This window comes from Arachis duranensis, chromosome 3 (genome assembly GCF_000817695.3).
Source record: "Arachis duranensis cultivar V14167 chromosome 3, aradu.V14167.gnm2.J7QH, whole genome shotgun sequence".
Classification (NCBI taxonomy): domain Eukaryota; kingdom Viridiplantae; phylum Streptophyta; class Magnoliopsida; order Fabales; family Fabaceae; genus Arachis; species Arachis duranensis.
Window position 1 is genome coordinate 14563220 of NC_029774.3, and position 16667 is coordinate 14579886.

The following is a 16667-nucleotide window of genomic DNA, read 5'->3' on the forward strand; positions in this document are numbered from 1 at the left end:
ATAGATCAATTTCATGCAACCCTTCATCAATTGAAGCAAGCAATAAATCAATTACCTTCCAAACGTTCGGACACTCAAGGAACTCCCATGGCTTTATGTGGATAATTTAATGAAGAACGTAACATGAATGAGACACTAGAGACTCCAGTGGACAATAAGGAGCATGACTTTGCACTGGAACAAGTGAAGAAAGCCATAATAGTTGCAGAGGAAGAAGTGGTTGAAGATTTAGGAGATGCAGAACCTCCACGGGAACCTCAAGTCATAGAACCCTCTTCTAAGGAGTTTGAATTTGTTGTTGAGGAGGGTGTACAACCTCCAAGGCATATCATGGTTGAAGACTTGGAAGAGGTTGATCAAGAGATGGAGATTCAAGAAGAAAAAGCACAACCTCCCATACCCTTGGTGAATAATGAAGAAGAGATTAAATTGGAAGAAATTCACCAAAAGGAAGAGGTTGATATTGAAGATTACAAAGAGGTAAAAGATGTCGAAGAAGAGCACAAGGGAGTGGAGCTTGCACGTTCATTAGAAACACCTCCCCCTAAGTTGCCATCATCCTTCACAACATTCAAGTGGGTAAAATTCGTATCCCTTAGCTTTCTAATTCCACTTGAATATGGGCTACTGGAAACGGATGGTCAACTTAGAGCTCTCTGTGGCATTAAGAGTAAGAAGAAGATGGTCAGTGATAAGATTTATCCTACAAGGTTCAACATGGTTGTGTGCTCAACATTTAAATGCAAAGATTGGTGTAGAGCTCAACTGAATGGGTCTAGGAAGTTGCCTGGCTGCTTCAGTGAGAATTCAGACTGTTTGCCACCCGGCTGGAACAATATTGCTCAACAAGAAGACGGGTGCAAAAGCAAGATTTGGGACCCCGGAATTCAATCTCGAAATCACCACTCTTGGGGCCTTGTCACTTGCTTTAACTTGCTTGAAGGCTTTCTGCGCCTTGTTTGGGACCCCGGAGGCTACTGGAACTCCAAACATTGGTGGAGATTTCTGGATGAGTTCAAGCACAAGCCGCCATAACAAGAAGCTCCTCAATTGTCCAACTTAAGGACTTTAACTAAAAGTGCTAGGTGGGAGACAATCCACCATGGTATGATCGTTCCTTTTTCAGTTTTCATTTTAGTTTATTTTGTTTGTTTTCGAGTTTTGATTGAACCTGGAATCATGCATACTTGCATAGCATTCATATTTAGCATTGCATTCTGCATACTGCATTAAAAAAACAAATATGCGCACGCGACACAGCAGTGACACGGCGATGGGTAGAAAAAGAATTGAACAGAGAGTCACGCGAGAGCGTGGCTGGAGGCGCGCCTTTAGCATAATTTGACCCCACGCGACCGCGTCACTCACGCGACCGCGTCATGTGGAACTTTGGCCTCCCACGCGACCGCGTCACCCACGCGGCCACGTGCCATGAAAATCGACGTCAAAAAGGTGCATGGCCAAAAGTTGTGCTGGAATTGAACTGGACTCGTGCTAGAAGCCCAAGCCCTCCCACGCGAACGCGTGCCCCACGCAGCCGCGTCGTCTTTCAAAAATGACCATCCACGCGATCACGTCATCCACGCGACCGCGTCACCCAGATTTTTGGCAAAATGCAATTCAAACAGAGAGTTGTGTGAATGCGATGCTGCACTCGTGCCACTAGCACAAATCAAGTGACGCGATCGCGTGACCCACGCGTCCGCATCGCCTGACCTTATTGCGCACCACGCGGCCGCGTCAACCACGCGACCGCGTCGCCAGCATCGCACACCTTAACCTAATATGCCAAAATATTTTATCTTTTCTTCCCCAATCCTAATTTTTCCTCCCTCATTTCTTACTTACTTCTTCTTCCTTTCTTTCACTTCTCATTCTTGTTTTCTTTCATTTTATTTAATTTATTTGTATACTTTCATTCATTGCATTATTTTCATTGGTGTTAGAAATTTATTTGGGTCATTATTTTCTATATTTTTGTGAATTGTTTGACAATTATATATTACTTTTTAAAGGACTGCTTGCATGTTCAATTTAATGCATTCAATAACTTATTTACCATGCATGCTAAGTGTTTGTGAAAACGTCCGTATGGCATTATACACTATTTTTCAGTATCTTCTATCCTTCTGCTCTAATGCCTGCTTTTCACAAAACCCTTTCCAATATTTTATTAATTGAATATAATTATCAATACAAACATTATTGTTAGTTTCTCACGACTAATAATACATTATGGCTTTTAATGCTTGATTTATGCTACTCATGTCTTTGCCAGCATGCCAATAAACATCTTGCATCTAAATGCCTCAATTTATCATGCCCTATATTTCCATTGATGAACTGATTACATGGAATCGCGACCATGTCTTTCATTCACTATTCTCCTTACTTGGCATGATTGTCACTCGTACCACCCTACTCTTTGCTCTATCCCTTTGACTTCATGTCCCTTTCTCTTCTCCCTTTTCAGGATGGCCACTAGGACGGGTAAAGAGAAAGCTTCTACAACGAGCAACAGCTGAGGAATCACAACCCCTGCCACCTGCACATCTTTGCATGCACCGAGGACGGTGTAATCTTTAAGTGTGGGGAGGTCGATACCGATCTCCATGGGTTAGTTAGTCCGTTCTCAACACCAATGTTAATTTGTTAATTGTTGCATTTGCATGTTTGTTTGATTTTATGCATTTAGTCACTACTTGGTTGAAGTAATATTTTCTTTTTCAAGAAATTTTTATAGTATTTCACTAATTTAAATTGAAAATTTTTTGTTAAATTTTTTTGAAGTTGTATTTGGAACATAGTTTTTGAGTCAAAGAACACACAACCCGTGAGATTTTGAGCTTATTTATATGGTTACATTATTTAACCATGATATTTTATTCTTGTGTGTTTTCTTCTCTATAATTGCAATCTTTGCTTTGTTCCATTCTATATGTCCGTTATTTAGTGTATTTATATGCCTACATATGATTGAGGCCATTGTTTAAATTCCTCACTTATTCCAAATTGGCCTACCTTTTACATCACCCTTGTTAGCCCCCTTGAGCTTTTTAAATCACCTCTTGTTCTATAACCACATTACTAGCCTTAAGCAGAAAAACAAATTAAAAATTCCAAGTGAATCTTTGGTTAGCTTAAGATAGAAATTATGCATCAACTAAGTGTGGGGAAACTGTGGGAACATGGGTTAATAAGGGAATGTATCATGTTTCTAATTTATTTGAATATTTGGAATTTGAAAACCTACTCATGAAAAAAACCAAAATAGAAAAATAATGGAAAATCCATGTGCATTGATAAGTTATGTTTGCTTTTATGATTCAAAAAAAAAAATATTCAATAAATAAGCAAACAAATAAGGGGACAGAATTACCCTAATGTCAAGTTGAAAGATCAATGCACATGTGATAAAAGTAAAAAAAAAAATCAATAATTTGGTACATGAGTATGAGAATCATACAAAAGTAGGAATTATGGGAGGCTAAGTATAATTTTAAAATTTGTATAGAGTATGTATTTGTTAGGTGAGATCTTAGACTACTCAAGGATTCACTTTACTAGCTCACTTAGCCTTATATATACCTTTACCTTCACCTTAGCCCCATTACAACCTTGAAAAAGACCTCATGATATTTGCATTGGTACATTAAATATTGTTGATTGGTTAGGTAAAGAACAAAGTTTAGAAAGCATGATTAGAGAAAAATAGAGTGATTGACCCTATACACTTGAGAGATTAGAGTGATATACACTACCAGTGAGGGTTCAATGCTTGATTCTATGTTCCCTGCTTTCATTAGCTATCTTCTTACAAGTTTACTTGCTTTTTATTATGTGATTTGAATTAGTGGAATTTAATTCATATTTGTCTTGAAGAACTTATTTATTTTTAACCAAGTAAGTAGAAACATTTTGCATTTAGTTGCATTCATAGGTTGCATCTCATACATTCTATCATTCCTCTTCATCTCTTTATAGTTTCTCTTGAGTTTAGCATGAGGACATGCTAATATTTAAGTGTGGGAGGTTGATAAACCACTATTTTATGGTTTATCTTGTGCTTAATTGAGTGGATTTTATCAATCTTTCATACATTTATTCATATGATTTGCATGTTTTACAATTCCTTCCCAGAATTTGTTCTATGATTGAAAACATGCTTCTTTGGCTTTTATTTTCTTTTATTTAATCATCTCTTATTACTATTAGATGCCTTGATATGTGTGTTAAGTGATTTCAGGGATTACAGGGCAAGAATGGCTTAGAGGATGGAAAGGAAGCATGCAAAAGTGGAAGGAATACAAGAAGTTGAAGAAACTGCAAAGCTGTCAGCCTGACCCTCTCGCACTATAACGACCATAACTTGAGCTACAGAGGTCCAAATGATGCGGTTCGACTTGTGTTGGAAAGCTAACGTCTGGGACTTCGATTTGATATATAATTTGCCATAGTGGCCGTATAGATAGGCGATGCGAACGCGTCATCCACGCGGATGCATCGCATCTGCGAAAATCAGCGTGGCAGAATTCGCAAACAGCGAATCCTGGGCTATTTCCGCCCCAGTTTCAAGCCCAGAAAACACAGATTAAAGGCTGCAAAGTGGAGGAATAAAAGGGGACTTCAGATCAGATCATATTTCACTTTTCATATTTTAGATGTAGTTTTTAGAGAGAGAGGTTCTCTCCTCTCTCTTAGGATTAGAATTAGGATTAGAATTTTTAGAAATTAGGGATTTCATCTTCTTCATCACAGGTTCAATGTTCTTATTTATTTATTTTCTCTTTTATTTGTCTATGAACTTTTCTATGTTACATTTGATATTTCTATTTAATATAATTTGAGGTATTTTCAGATTTATGATTGCTTTATTCTATTTATGATGTCTTCAATTTAATTTAGAATTTTCCCTTTTGACTTGGGTTAAATAATTGGTAACTCTTGAATTATCAAATAAAGCAGTGGTTGAAATTGGCAGATCGCTCTAAAGCTAGTCTTCCCACAGGGATTGACTAGGACTTGAGGATCAAACTAATTATTTCACTTGACTTTCCTTTGCTTTAATAAAGGTTAACTAAGTGGGATTAAAATCCAATTCTCATCACAATTCATAAGGATAGGACTTCCAGTTCTAATACCTTGCCAAAAGTTTTATTAGTTATAAATTTATTAATTCTGTAATCTATTTCTCTTGCTTGAAACCTTTTTCAACCCCAAACACTATTTTTCCATAATCAATAATAAGAACATACCTCCCTGCAATTCCTTGAGAAGACGACCCAAGGTTTAAATACTCGGTTATCAATTTTAAAGGGATTTGTTATTTGTGACAACCAAAACGTTTGTATGAAAGGACTTTTGTTGGTTTAGAAGCTATGCTTGCAACGGAAATTTATTCTGAATTCTAGACCACGCAAAAGCTCTCTCTTCAGAGACCCAGTATGCAGACCTGTTTTCAACAGTTAGAGAGGAGTGTTGCCAATGTTTACACCCTATCAATATTTTATATGTTGCAACCAATCCTTGTACGGGCTGCATCAATAAAGGTAATAAATATGAGGCAAACTGGCTCTTATGTGATTTACTCTGTCGGTTTGGACTGAACGCCAAATGAGATGTGGCGTGTATTCTGTTTGTGACATTGAGAGGGAATTCAATTGTTTATGTATGAGAATGGAATCATTTGGCATACCTTGTGAACACATAGTTTGTGTCTTGGTGCATGAAAATATAGAAGAGTTGCCAAGGTCATTAGTCTTGCCTCAGTGGACCAAGACTGCCAAAGTAGGTTTGCAAAATACGGTCAGATTTCATTGGGATTCTTTGATGCTTAGTCAATACGGTTGTTTGATTGATTGGTTTAGACAACTAGCCAACTTTTCTTGTCGAGATAATGAGAGATTTATCTTTACACGGGAAATGGCTATGAATTTGTTGAAACAATTTAAGGAGGAAGATGCTGCACAAAAAGAGTTGATCAATGATGCAGATAGTGTAAGAGATGATGTGCAAGTGGATGCTTCTGGAGTTGGGCTTGCAACCAATGATCTCGGACATAGCTTGCCAAGGAACCCAAGAAAATGTAGGACAAAAGGGGGGCTTCGCAGTCCAATAAAAGAAAATATCGATGTGGACAGTGTGGCATGGAGGGCCACAATCGAACAACTTATCGTGTTCGTCGCGTCATTTCACAGTTAGAAGGCTGTAGAAATAACACATTTGGTAATAACTTGGATGATCACATGAACATTGAAGATGATTCACTAGTAAGTATTTTTGTGATTGGTGTAATTTTTAATTTATTTTTGTTATATTTAATCTTATTGGAATCTAGTTTTTGCGATGGTTGTTGTTGTTCGTGTTTATGACTAAAGGTTGAGGTTTGTACTCTTGTTATAGCTTGATGCTAGTTTAGGTGTAATTTTTAATTCATTTTGAATTGTAATTTTGTGATTTGAGTCATCAATGACTATTATTATATTTCTTTCATTTAGGTTTTCTTGGATGTTGTGGAGAGTGTTAACATACTTGTCAATAGCAATGGACAAATAATTAGATCTGACGTTGTTGGGACTCTGAAGATGAGGACATATTTGAGTTTGTTTTTGGCTCTTAAGATATTGATTAAGATTGGTTACTGGTGAAGTAGGTATACGTTAGCAATATGGCGTTGCCACAATTTGAGAAATGCAAATGGTTGAATCAGTTAACAATTGAAGTATGTTATTTTCTTTTGTTACTAATTATCCATGCTTTGATTGCTTCATTCATACAATACTTTTAATGCTTTCTTAGGAACAGGTGTTAAATCTTACACCAGTAGATATTTTTAACGTTGATCCAAAAACTTTACTCATGGGATCCTACTTTTAGAGTTGCAATTGATTCCATATAGAGACTTTACACACAGAAGTTTCTGTATACCTAACCATACCTCTTCGCAAGTAAGATTGTTGTGTCGAATAAAAGTGAGCCAAAATATAATTTGCAGCTAATTGATTTCGGTGTGCAGCTCAGAGACTGAGTAGGGAGTAAAAGCCTAGCTCTTCTAATTTATACATTAGATAAAGATAATTACTTAATTTTTATTTTGATTGTAAAATTGTAAAACTTTAATAAAATTATATTTGTTCTAAAACTATACATAAGTGCCCTCTTGAGTAGTGCGTGACAATATGATAGGATTACTTACCATTTCTTATTTTAGTGAGGCATAAAAACTACAGAAGGGCTCAAATTCTATAACAAGGGCATCAGCCCAATGAATTCGATGCATGCCAAATCGTGCTTTTAATAAAATTAACGCTGGAAGAGTATTTCTTTATCAAGTCGTATCTTATTTATTATTTTTTATAAAACACAATAAATAAATATAATATTATACTTCAATGATTAAATATAAGAGATAAATATGAAAAAGAAAAAAATAGCTAAAGTATTCCAATTCTTTTTATATATAAGTATATATTATCATTTTCTTTTCCGAAAAAACTATCTTAGATTTAGGATAAATAAAATGTTAACATGGAAAATAAGGGGAAAAAAAGCTCTCCCTTTTTTTAATTATGGAAAAAAAAAGAAGTGTGACCAAAGTTTTCTTAACTTTTCTCAATGTTATTCCGGATTTTGGAGCCATTTTCTAAACTGACTTTGGTATGGGCATATTAAGCTTTTGAGATTCTATTAAGAAAGGGCTTCTGAGACTGTGTTGAACTCTTTGATTCGTTTTATCCAGAGGGTGTGCATATGATTTTTATCATTTTTGATTTACTTGTAATTCAATGGATTAAAGAAAGATTTAATTATTTTATTAGTCTTATAGTTTTATCAAATTTTTAATTAGATTTTTATATAATTATTTTAATTGAATTCTTATACTACTTTTAATTTTATAATTAGGTCATCAGAAAGGAAGAACTATATAATCGAATAATGAGCATGATTAGCGAATGAATCATTACTATCTAAATTTCAAGATTTCAAGTAATTTTATTGTTTTAGTTGTGAAATATACAGTTTATTTTTTTTACTTTAATGAAGAGCTCATCATAAAAAAAATGAACAAAAATGAGGTAAATAGCACTGATGATTTTTAGTTTTACTTCAGAATTATAAGTTCTTAATAGGATAACGAAAAAGTGATACACAACGAGAGAAATAAAAAATACATCATTAATAAATTTAATTATATTTTAGTAAGTATAACAAGAAGACATAAATAATTTTTCCCAATTTCAGTAAAGATGCTATGGGTGTATTATAAGCCACCATAATTGAAACCTCTCGTTAACATCTGCCCGTATCTTATTCTAATCTCCGGTGATGAAATCCAATGCTAAATACATTCTACCCTTTTCCTCATGCAGCTGTAATTTATTTTACTAAACGTTAACACATGTATTAATGTAATTAAATGGAGAAATTCTCTATGTTAAAAGTTACCTTTGGGGGACCACAGGAGTGAATTCCTGTTGCACATCCATCCATTGCATAACCCATGCAGCTGAATCATTGATGTGTGAAAATGTATCATGTAATACAACATAAGGCCGTCGAAAGCAATATATATATATATATCTTTCCAACCCTCGAAACTCACTATTTCTTGTATACCACATTCTGCATATTTCTCTGCTAATATTATTTTAGAAAGAGTCACTCCCTGTAATTAGAATAATTTGCTTTATTATTCGAAATAATGTTATTATTAGCTTTGTTTCTATAGTAGGAGAACTTACTATATTTCTAATATGATGCTTGCGTGGTTCATCATCTTCAACCTCACAGTGAGAGTCCAAATGATAAAGTATTTTGTCAGAAATGCTCATTGCCATTAGATACTAGTGATCATTTTCTTTGATCGGGAAATATATATGTATAACAAATAGGATGTAATATGTAAAAGTGCAAGTTTGAGTACTTTTTATTATAATAAAAATAATTCAATAATTAATGAAAACTTACAAATTGAAGGTCATGGGTTGGTGGCATATAATGTGCCCATTTTTCTAGTAGGTCATGATCCTCCATATGTAACGACAAGTCATCCTAGGTATGTTTGAGCACAATGGTTATTTATTTTACTTTGTTAAAATGAGCAAATCAAGATTTTGACTTACCGTAAATGATGGTGGAAAGGTCCAAACATTCTTTAATTTGGTCATGCTAATATTTGATGTTATCTTCAATGCCATCAGCTTTATTACTAGTTCAGACACTTGCTTTTCAGGTACGAGACAGAACAGATCTTCTTTAGTTGCAGTTGTATCGTGAATATGAACCAAATCCTCTCTAACACAAAGCCAACACGTTAGCCATTGAGATAACTAAAATTAAAAATAAAAGAAACAAAAAAATGCTCACGCTATATCATTATCAGCAACAAAGATGTACATAGCCATATTGACCAAATTCTCACTCAACCTCATATCTTGTGGTGGTTTGAATGAACAATTAAGATTCTGCACAAAATATAAAGGTTATCCACAATATACGTATTTGAGTACTATACCAATAAATTATTTTTTACAAAATCAAATACCTTTGGGATAGAAGTTGACTTGAACGCCATTTTTTTGTTTCACAAACATTGTTAACCGTGCTTTGTCTATGATGAAAGTTAAAGGCCCTTTGTGTACTCTAGTTTCCGCTATCTTGCTTGATAGTTGACCTTTGTGCTCAAGTTTTGGCATTTTTAGCTGGTTGTGCAAACGCTATGTTTTGGATAGACGGTGGATTATTGACTCTTGCCAATTTGTCCTTTTGCCTTACAAACGTACTCAGATTTTATTGCACAGTTTTATTAGTTTTGCTATTTCTTTGAAACCCAGTCTTGACTTTGGCTTCGATTTTTCTTCTCCATCCAGACATGTTTGCGTCCCTTTGTAGAACGATGGTGGCAGATTGTGTGAAATCTCAATGCCCTTATCCTCGTCAGATAAATCTGTAAACACACAATGTTTGGACTTTACTTGCAACAGACAAGAGTTTTTCTTTGTTACATCACCACAGGATTTATTCTTCATCTCATATAGGTCCGTGTTGTCGAATTTCTCACGCTTCTCATCAGTTTTAAATTGAAGGGCGGTTAATTTATCAAGTGACTTCTTCGCCATCCACATTGCTTTCTCCATCTCATCAACTCTCTTGGATAAAGACTACATTATAAAAAAGAAATTTAGTATTGGTATACATAAATAACATTGTAATTTATCATGAGTTGGATATATTACCTCTATTGCATGTAGTATTTGTTTCAACAGAGAATTTTCTGTAATTTCCATCGAAGAAGATCCAATGTGATCGTCTACTACTTTTTCTTCCATTGCTCTACTAGATTGTAATTTCAGTTTTAGTAAAGATAGTTAATAGTATTCTATGCTTGAGTGTTTATATATAAGAATAAGATTATGTTTCACACAACTAATTCTATTTTAATAATTTAAATATGATAATCAATAATTAGTCATTTAACTTTAAATTAAAAATCAAAATGCATCCAAAATTTAACAACTTTTCACGGCATAAATTACTATCCCTTTATCTTGTATTTAAATAATAATAAATTTGAGATTATATTTTAAATATTAGCTTTTTAAAAAAGATAAAATTAGATTATTTTATATAATCTTATTATTCTTAACTTCTTATCTTCGTACTCTAATTAGATAACTTTTTTTCTAAAAAAATGATAGAAATAAAATATTTTAAAATTTATAGTATTTTTATCTTATCTTATCTTTTATAACCGAATTTGCTATATATTCATCATAAGGGGTTATATGGTACCGTACAAGACAAAATACTATCTGAGTGAGTAGTAAAAGATTATTCCAATGAAAAATATGAAGGTCAAGAGTATGTTTAACGATATAACAAAAAGGATAAAAAACTTAGAGTCGCTCATTCATATTCTACACCAAAAAATTGATGTGATCATGGCACAACAGATAACTTCCATAAATAATTGTTCCATATTGGATCCTACTGTAGTTGTGCAATCTTCGAAAAGTACAAAAACTAGTGATCTTACTAGGATCATACCAATTCAACCCAAAAAGTTATTCCACTTGGATATTACTCGTGAAGCAACAACTCCACCTAATGGACAACCACACGTTAGAGTAGGAGCTGTACTGGTAAAGGTAACTTTATCTTTGTTTCTTCTTTCTTTTACGTATTCTTTTATTTCTTTATATTTTAGTGTAATCTTAAAACTATTTTTTTAACTGCAGTGGTGGATACTTGTTGCATTTGAGCCTACACCTTCGATGATGTTAACCGATTCTCAAGCTGCTGTTGCAGCCTATATTTTTTCGGATACGTTAGATCTGTACGTGTGGTTTATGATTATGTGTAATATATAATGGTTTAAAGATTCTATGATTCTCTCAGCTAACCATCGTATGACTTTGGCAGTTCTGAAGAGTTGGTAATCTCAGATGAAAAATGTTATAGAAGTACATTTAGATGTCTTGTGCCGGAGAGATATGTCGAATCATGAGTAAGTATAGAGGTCAATGCATATTATTCTTTTTCTTGTAATTATATTTTTAAGCCTCTATTTACCTATAAACATGTTTTACATATAATTTAACATATTGTAGGTTATAGACCTGGTGGCACTTATGATGACACATGTATTTCGACGTAGGAATGAAGATCCAATTTGCTGGTTCATGCCTGCACATTTTGCAGTAAAGTTATCCCTATAATATTTCTAAATTATTAGTTAATATTTTTGTCTAATAGTTTGAGTGGATATACTAATTTAAAAGAAGTTCTTTTTTCTAGACTAAACCATGCTATGTACTCACACGAGTAAAGTGTATAATTAAATTATCAGTTCAAAAATAGTTGTTAAATTGAAAACATATTTTTATTTAACAATATTTATTTGTATGCAGCGATATGCTTTAAGCGACAAATATACACCGACAGAGGTTATCTTTGATTTCCTTGGAGCACATATGTCACTGAAAATTAGCCACGTCATTAGGGTACGAGTGAGTAATTTGTTTTCTATTAACATACTATTATATTTTTTTAGTGTTTATAATGGTTTAAGGTTTATCGTAGGTGTTTATCCCTATCTGTGAGGAACTACATTGGTATTTGGTTATTGTTGACTTTACGAATCGTCGCCTAATCATATTGGATTCACTGCCTTGTGTCGGAAAACATCAACAACGCAAAAGGAACGCAATTAAAGTGGTAATTATTTATTTTAAATTAGTACTCAATGATCTAGAATCACTTAACAACTTAACAATTTAAATAACCATTTGTTGTAACAAGTACTCTTAGTCAATTTAAATCATTTACAATTCACTTTTTTTTGTCATGGATTTACTCTTATACAGGCAACTTATTTAGAAGCAATGTTAGATGATCATATTTATGATGATGATAAGTCTAAAGTTATAGATTGCTCCACCTTTTGGCCTACCCACTCAAAAAAAAAAAAAATAGATCGTAAGTCTAATATTTAATTTTTTCTTTTAAATATCATTACTCGTTCAATAGTTTATATCTTATATGGATATAATAACTATTTGTGGAATGCTTTATATCTTAGGAATGATAGCGGAGTTTGGGTGACCAGTTGGATGAGAGAATGTACTTTACAAGATGACTTTAATATTCAGGTCATATTTATAACAAAGTATTTTTAACATAATTTTTTCAACACACTTCTAATTAGAATTATATTTTGGTGCTCTAAGTAGATTAACGACTCCACACGAATGAGACTTACCGTGGATCTGGTTTTAGAGGAGTACAATGATTTGTGTCTCGTAATACAAGAAAATGCTTGGCAATATAGGACCAAGGTGGAAGCAGAGCATGAAGACATTTGGGAATGAAGAATTATCTTTTTAGATATTTTTAATATTTTTTTTGAAAGACAAATTACTAAGTTATGTTTCATTAATTTTTATACTAATTTATCATTCTATATATTACAATTCTATATTACTAAATTCCTTTCCTTTATCGGTTAATATAAATTATTCATAACCTATATATTCCCATAAATAACAATGAAACCAGTCACATGACCAAGGAGACTTCGGTTTTGAACATTATGGTAGCCTTATGTATTGGATTTATTATTGTGGTCCATAAAATATAGGTCAGTGGTAACTCCGCACAATTAATTATTTACCAATATAAACATAGATGCCTAAAAGATAGTTTATTTTGAAACATCTTCCGAATGCAACATATGAATTTCAAGTGGATGGTTTTCGTGTTGACATGGTAGTTACAACTGGTGCTGGTGATTCCTTTGTTGGCGCTTTACTATGCAATATTGTCGATGATCATTCCATTCTTGAAGTGAGTGTTAGCTCCCTTAACTATATAATAATAATAAGACTTGACATTGGCTATGTTTGAAGATTGTGACATGTTTTCCTTGTGGATTGCAGGACGAAGCAAGGTTAAGGGAAGTAATCAAGTTTGCAAATGCATGTGGGGCAATTACAACTATCAAAAAGGGATCCATTCCAGCTCTTCCTGCAGAGCATGAAGCCCTTAAGCTCATCAATGGAGCATAGAGACTTCAGGTACATAATAGTGCTAGTAGTGTCTTTTAATCTTTTAATTTTTCTTGTATAGGAAGGATTCTTTTTCCATTACATCTCTTTTAGTCACTTTTCTGTTCGACTTGTTTAGCTATCAATGCATTTTGGGATAACCGTCACATTTTCTTTCTTCCAAAAATTTTAGATTAGTTCGTTGACCTACAATACAAAAACAGCCTCGTAACCTTAAAAGGCCAAATTGCGGCATGAGTTTTGGCTGAAACTTGCAATTCTATGGTCACAAAAGTTTACCAACCACTGTTGTGCACCTCACAGATCAAGGTGGTCTTAGTAACATAAGATCAAAACTAAGACTCTTAATAGAGGAACCGCAAAACTAAGACTCTTAATAATTTCCGCCCAAAGAAAACATAATTGGACTTAATAATATCAGGGCCAAAAAATTTAAAACTCCTACTAACAATATTGTTCTTTCTTGTTTACAATTGATCCAATGTCTTTGGTAGCAATTACCATCTTTTTTTGTTGGTGCTTTATTGTGCAAGATTATGGATGATCAATTCATATTTGAAGTGAGTCAATTCCTAATGCTACCACAATCATACCTCTCTAAGCTGAATTTGAATCATATGCACTGTAATTATATCTATCAAAAATATATAAACAGAACCAAATCCATATGCACACATACAGAACCAAACCAACCACCATAACAGGTATTGTATGGGGGGTAAGAACCTCTACAGTATGGACAATGATCATAATGAACAGGAAAAAAATTAATTCAATTCTAAGCTACTATGAACTTTAAAACACTAAAATTATAGCATTTCATCAAAATCCAATATTCCACAAAGCATATGAACACATACTTCTGTTTTTACTAGAGAAATGTTCTCTGTACTCAACTTTTTCCTATACACCAAGCCAACTTATTCTCCTCTACCATAAAAGTGAATCCGCTCGGCGTGCGAGGGACGACGATTACATATAACACAACTCCTCTTATTTTCCTCGGAGAAGTATGACCGTTACGAACATACAACTCGTCATTAAATCTAACACTGCACATTAATGAAAACACTACTACTGACTGTTGTTGTGGTTTATTTATCTTAGCCTAGATCAGGCACAGTGAAATGCTCATCATCTATTTCACCTAAGACTTTGATCCTAGGCTTTTTGCTAGACATGTAAGATTTATTAGTGGCTTTAAAAGTGTATGGTGCAAGAGTGCTAGTGTGTGACACAGGAAGCTGAGGAACTTTAGCTGCAGCTAATGTTTCCTAAGGAAACTGTTCACCAAAGATACCAACACCTGCTAGCCATTCCAACTCTCCAAATTCGTCTACTGATTTCTGAACATATATAAGAAAAGAATAACAGTAAATTACCAAAAAAGAAAAACATTGATATCATGAAATAATAGCATTGTAGGAATGTCAAAATTAAGTGGCTATTCGACTTTGTTTTTCCTTACCGTTGCCCTCAGCTAGATAGATGTTGTGCAGGTATATGGTTCAAACTTTAGATTTCAAAGACGATATTATTTTAAAACATAAAAACCAAATTGGAATGAAAACAGTGCATGTTAGTACTACAGATGAAGTAAACATTTATACTTCACTGTTTAAGTACAATTCTCAAATTTAAAAAATTTTCAATCACTGAAGACTTTTAAAAGAACTTTTTTCTGTTGAGTTAACATGAATTATGATGATTGGCTACTGCAAGGTATTGTCCTAGATGAAAAGTTAAATGAGGTGAGGACATGAAAAGAAATGTTATGTCCTAATATATATAGCAAAATCACTCTTATCATCCTATCTCTTCTATGCAACTAGAATTTCAAAATAAAGCTGCTTTACTTTCTCTGGTGATCCAAACTCTGGTAAATCCAATAGTTGATCAACTGCCCAAAAGCTAGGGGGAGTGAAGCTAGGCGATTGCTGAGAAGGAACTTTCCTTGGAACTTGTTGTGCAACTGGATTAGATGGTTCCAAGTGGCTTTTCTCATCACTTTTGGAGTAGTCATTAGAACCCAAAGCCACTCAGATTCCAGTAGTGAAAAACCGCTGGTGGTTCGTAGAAAGGCTGCCAGCTAAATGAATTGGTTCGTCACAATCCTTACAGAAGAGTGCTCTATCTTCGACACAGAATATGAAAGCTGGCTTATCCTGTAGTTATAAGTAAGAGAACGGAGAGAACACAATTAGCAATATTTATTTTAGTTAACAAGATCATGCATGATGAACAAGTAGCTTTTCATTTGGGATAAAAACCATTTGTTAAGCAACATTTTCACCACTCACTCAGCAGAAACTATACACTATTTATCAAGATGGTGTTTTCTATTTTCGTTTCATGTTTTACCACTTCTTCCTAGAGTCCTAAAAACTGAAAGCAGAAACAAAAAACAAGAACAAACACTAAGAATTTCACATGGTAACCTTGAGTCTGTTGGGCACAAAATTATGTGAAATCATGTAGTATTTTCTAACAAGCTCACATGAAAAAGTTGTAATATTTTTAAATATCAACTAACTTCTTCAAAAACTTTGCTTTTAATATAAAAGAATGCAAGATCTGCATAGGCATAAATAAATATCGAAGACTTTAGACAGTATAAGCTATCTGAAATATGGAATCAAATTAAAAGTTACAAAATTGCAGTCTTTACCCTGAGATGTGATCAAATTGGATGGAACTACCTCCATAATGGCTTCAACAAAATCAACTAGGAATCTCCAACTTGATGACTTTCAAGGCATCATCATTGCACAGTTTCCCATGAAAAGATCGCACGAATTCCTAATCGAACGCCAAAAAGCATAGAAAGTGCATCAAGCATCAAACCACAACACCAATAAAATCACAACGATAATAGCAAATTAACCACCAAGATTTAATTGGGGAATGCTGCAAAAGTAAGGAGACAGGGAAACAGATTATCAGCAAAGCGTTTGCTATGCAGCCGAAAAACTGGAGAACATACAGAGTTAGAATTGCTGTCATCCTTGAGAATGTCTGTCAGCCGTCTTGCGCGGCGGGGGCAGCGTCTTGCGCGGTGGCGGCAGGTAGCGCGGCGGCAGTAGGTAGCGCGACGGCAGTCGC

At 34.0% G+C, this 16667-nt stretch overlaps 1 pseudogene; it reads right to left on the reverse strand.

Annotated features, from left to right (window-relative positions):
• Positions 1-14515: 14515 nt before the first annotated feature.
• Positions 14516-16667, reverse strand: part of LOC107477756 (B-box zinc finger protein 24-like) — a 3601-nt pseudogene continuing 1449 nt past the window's right edge.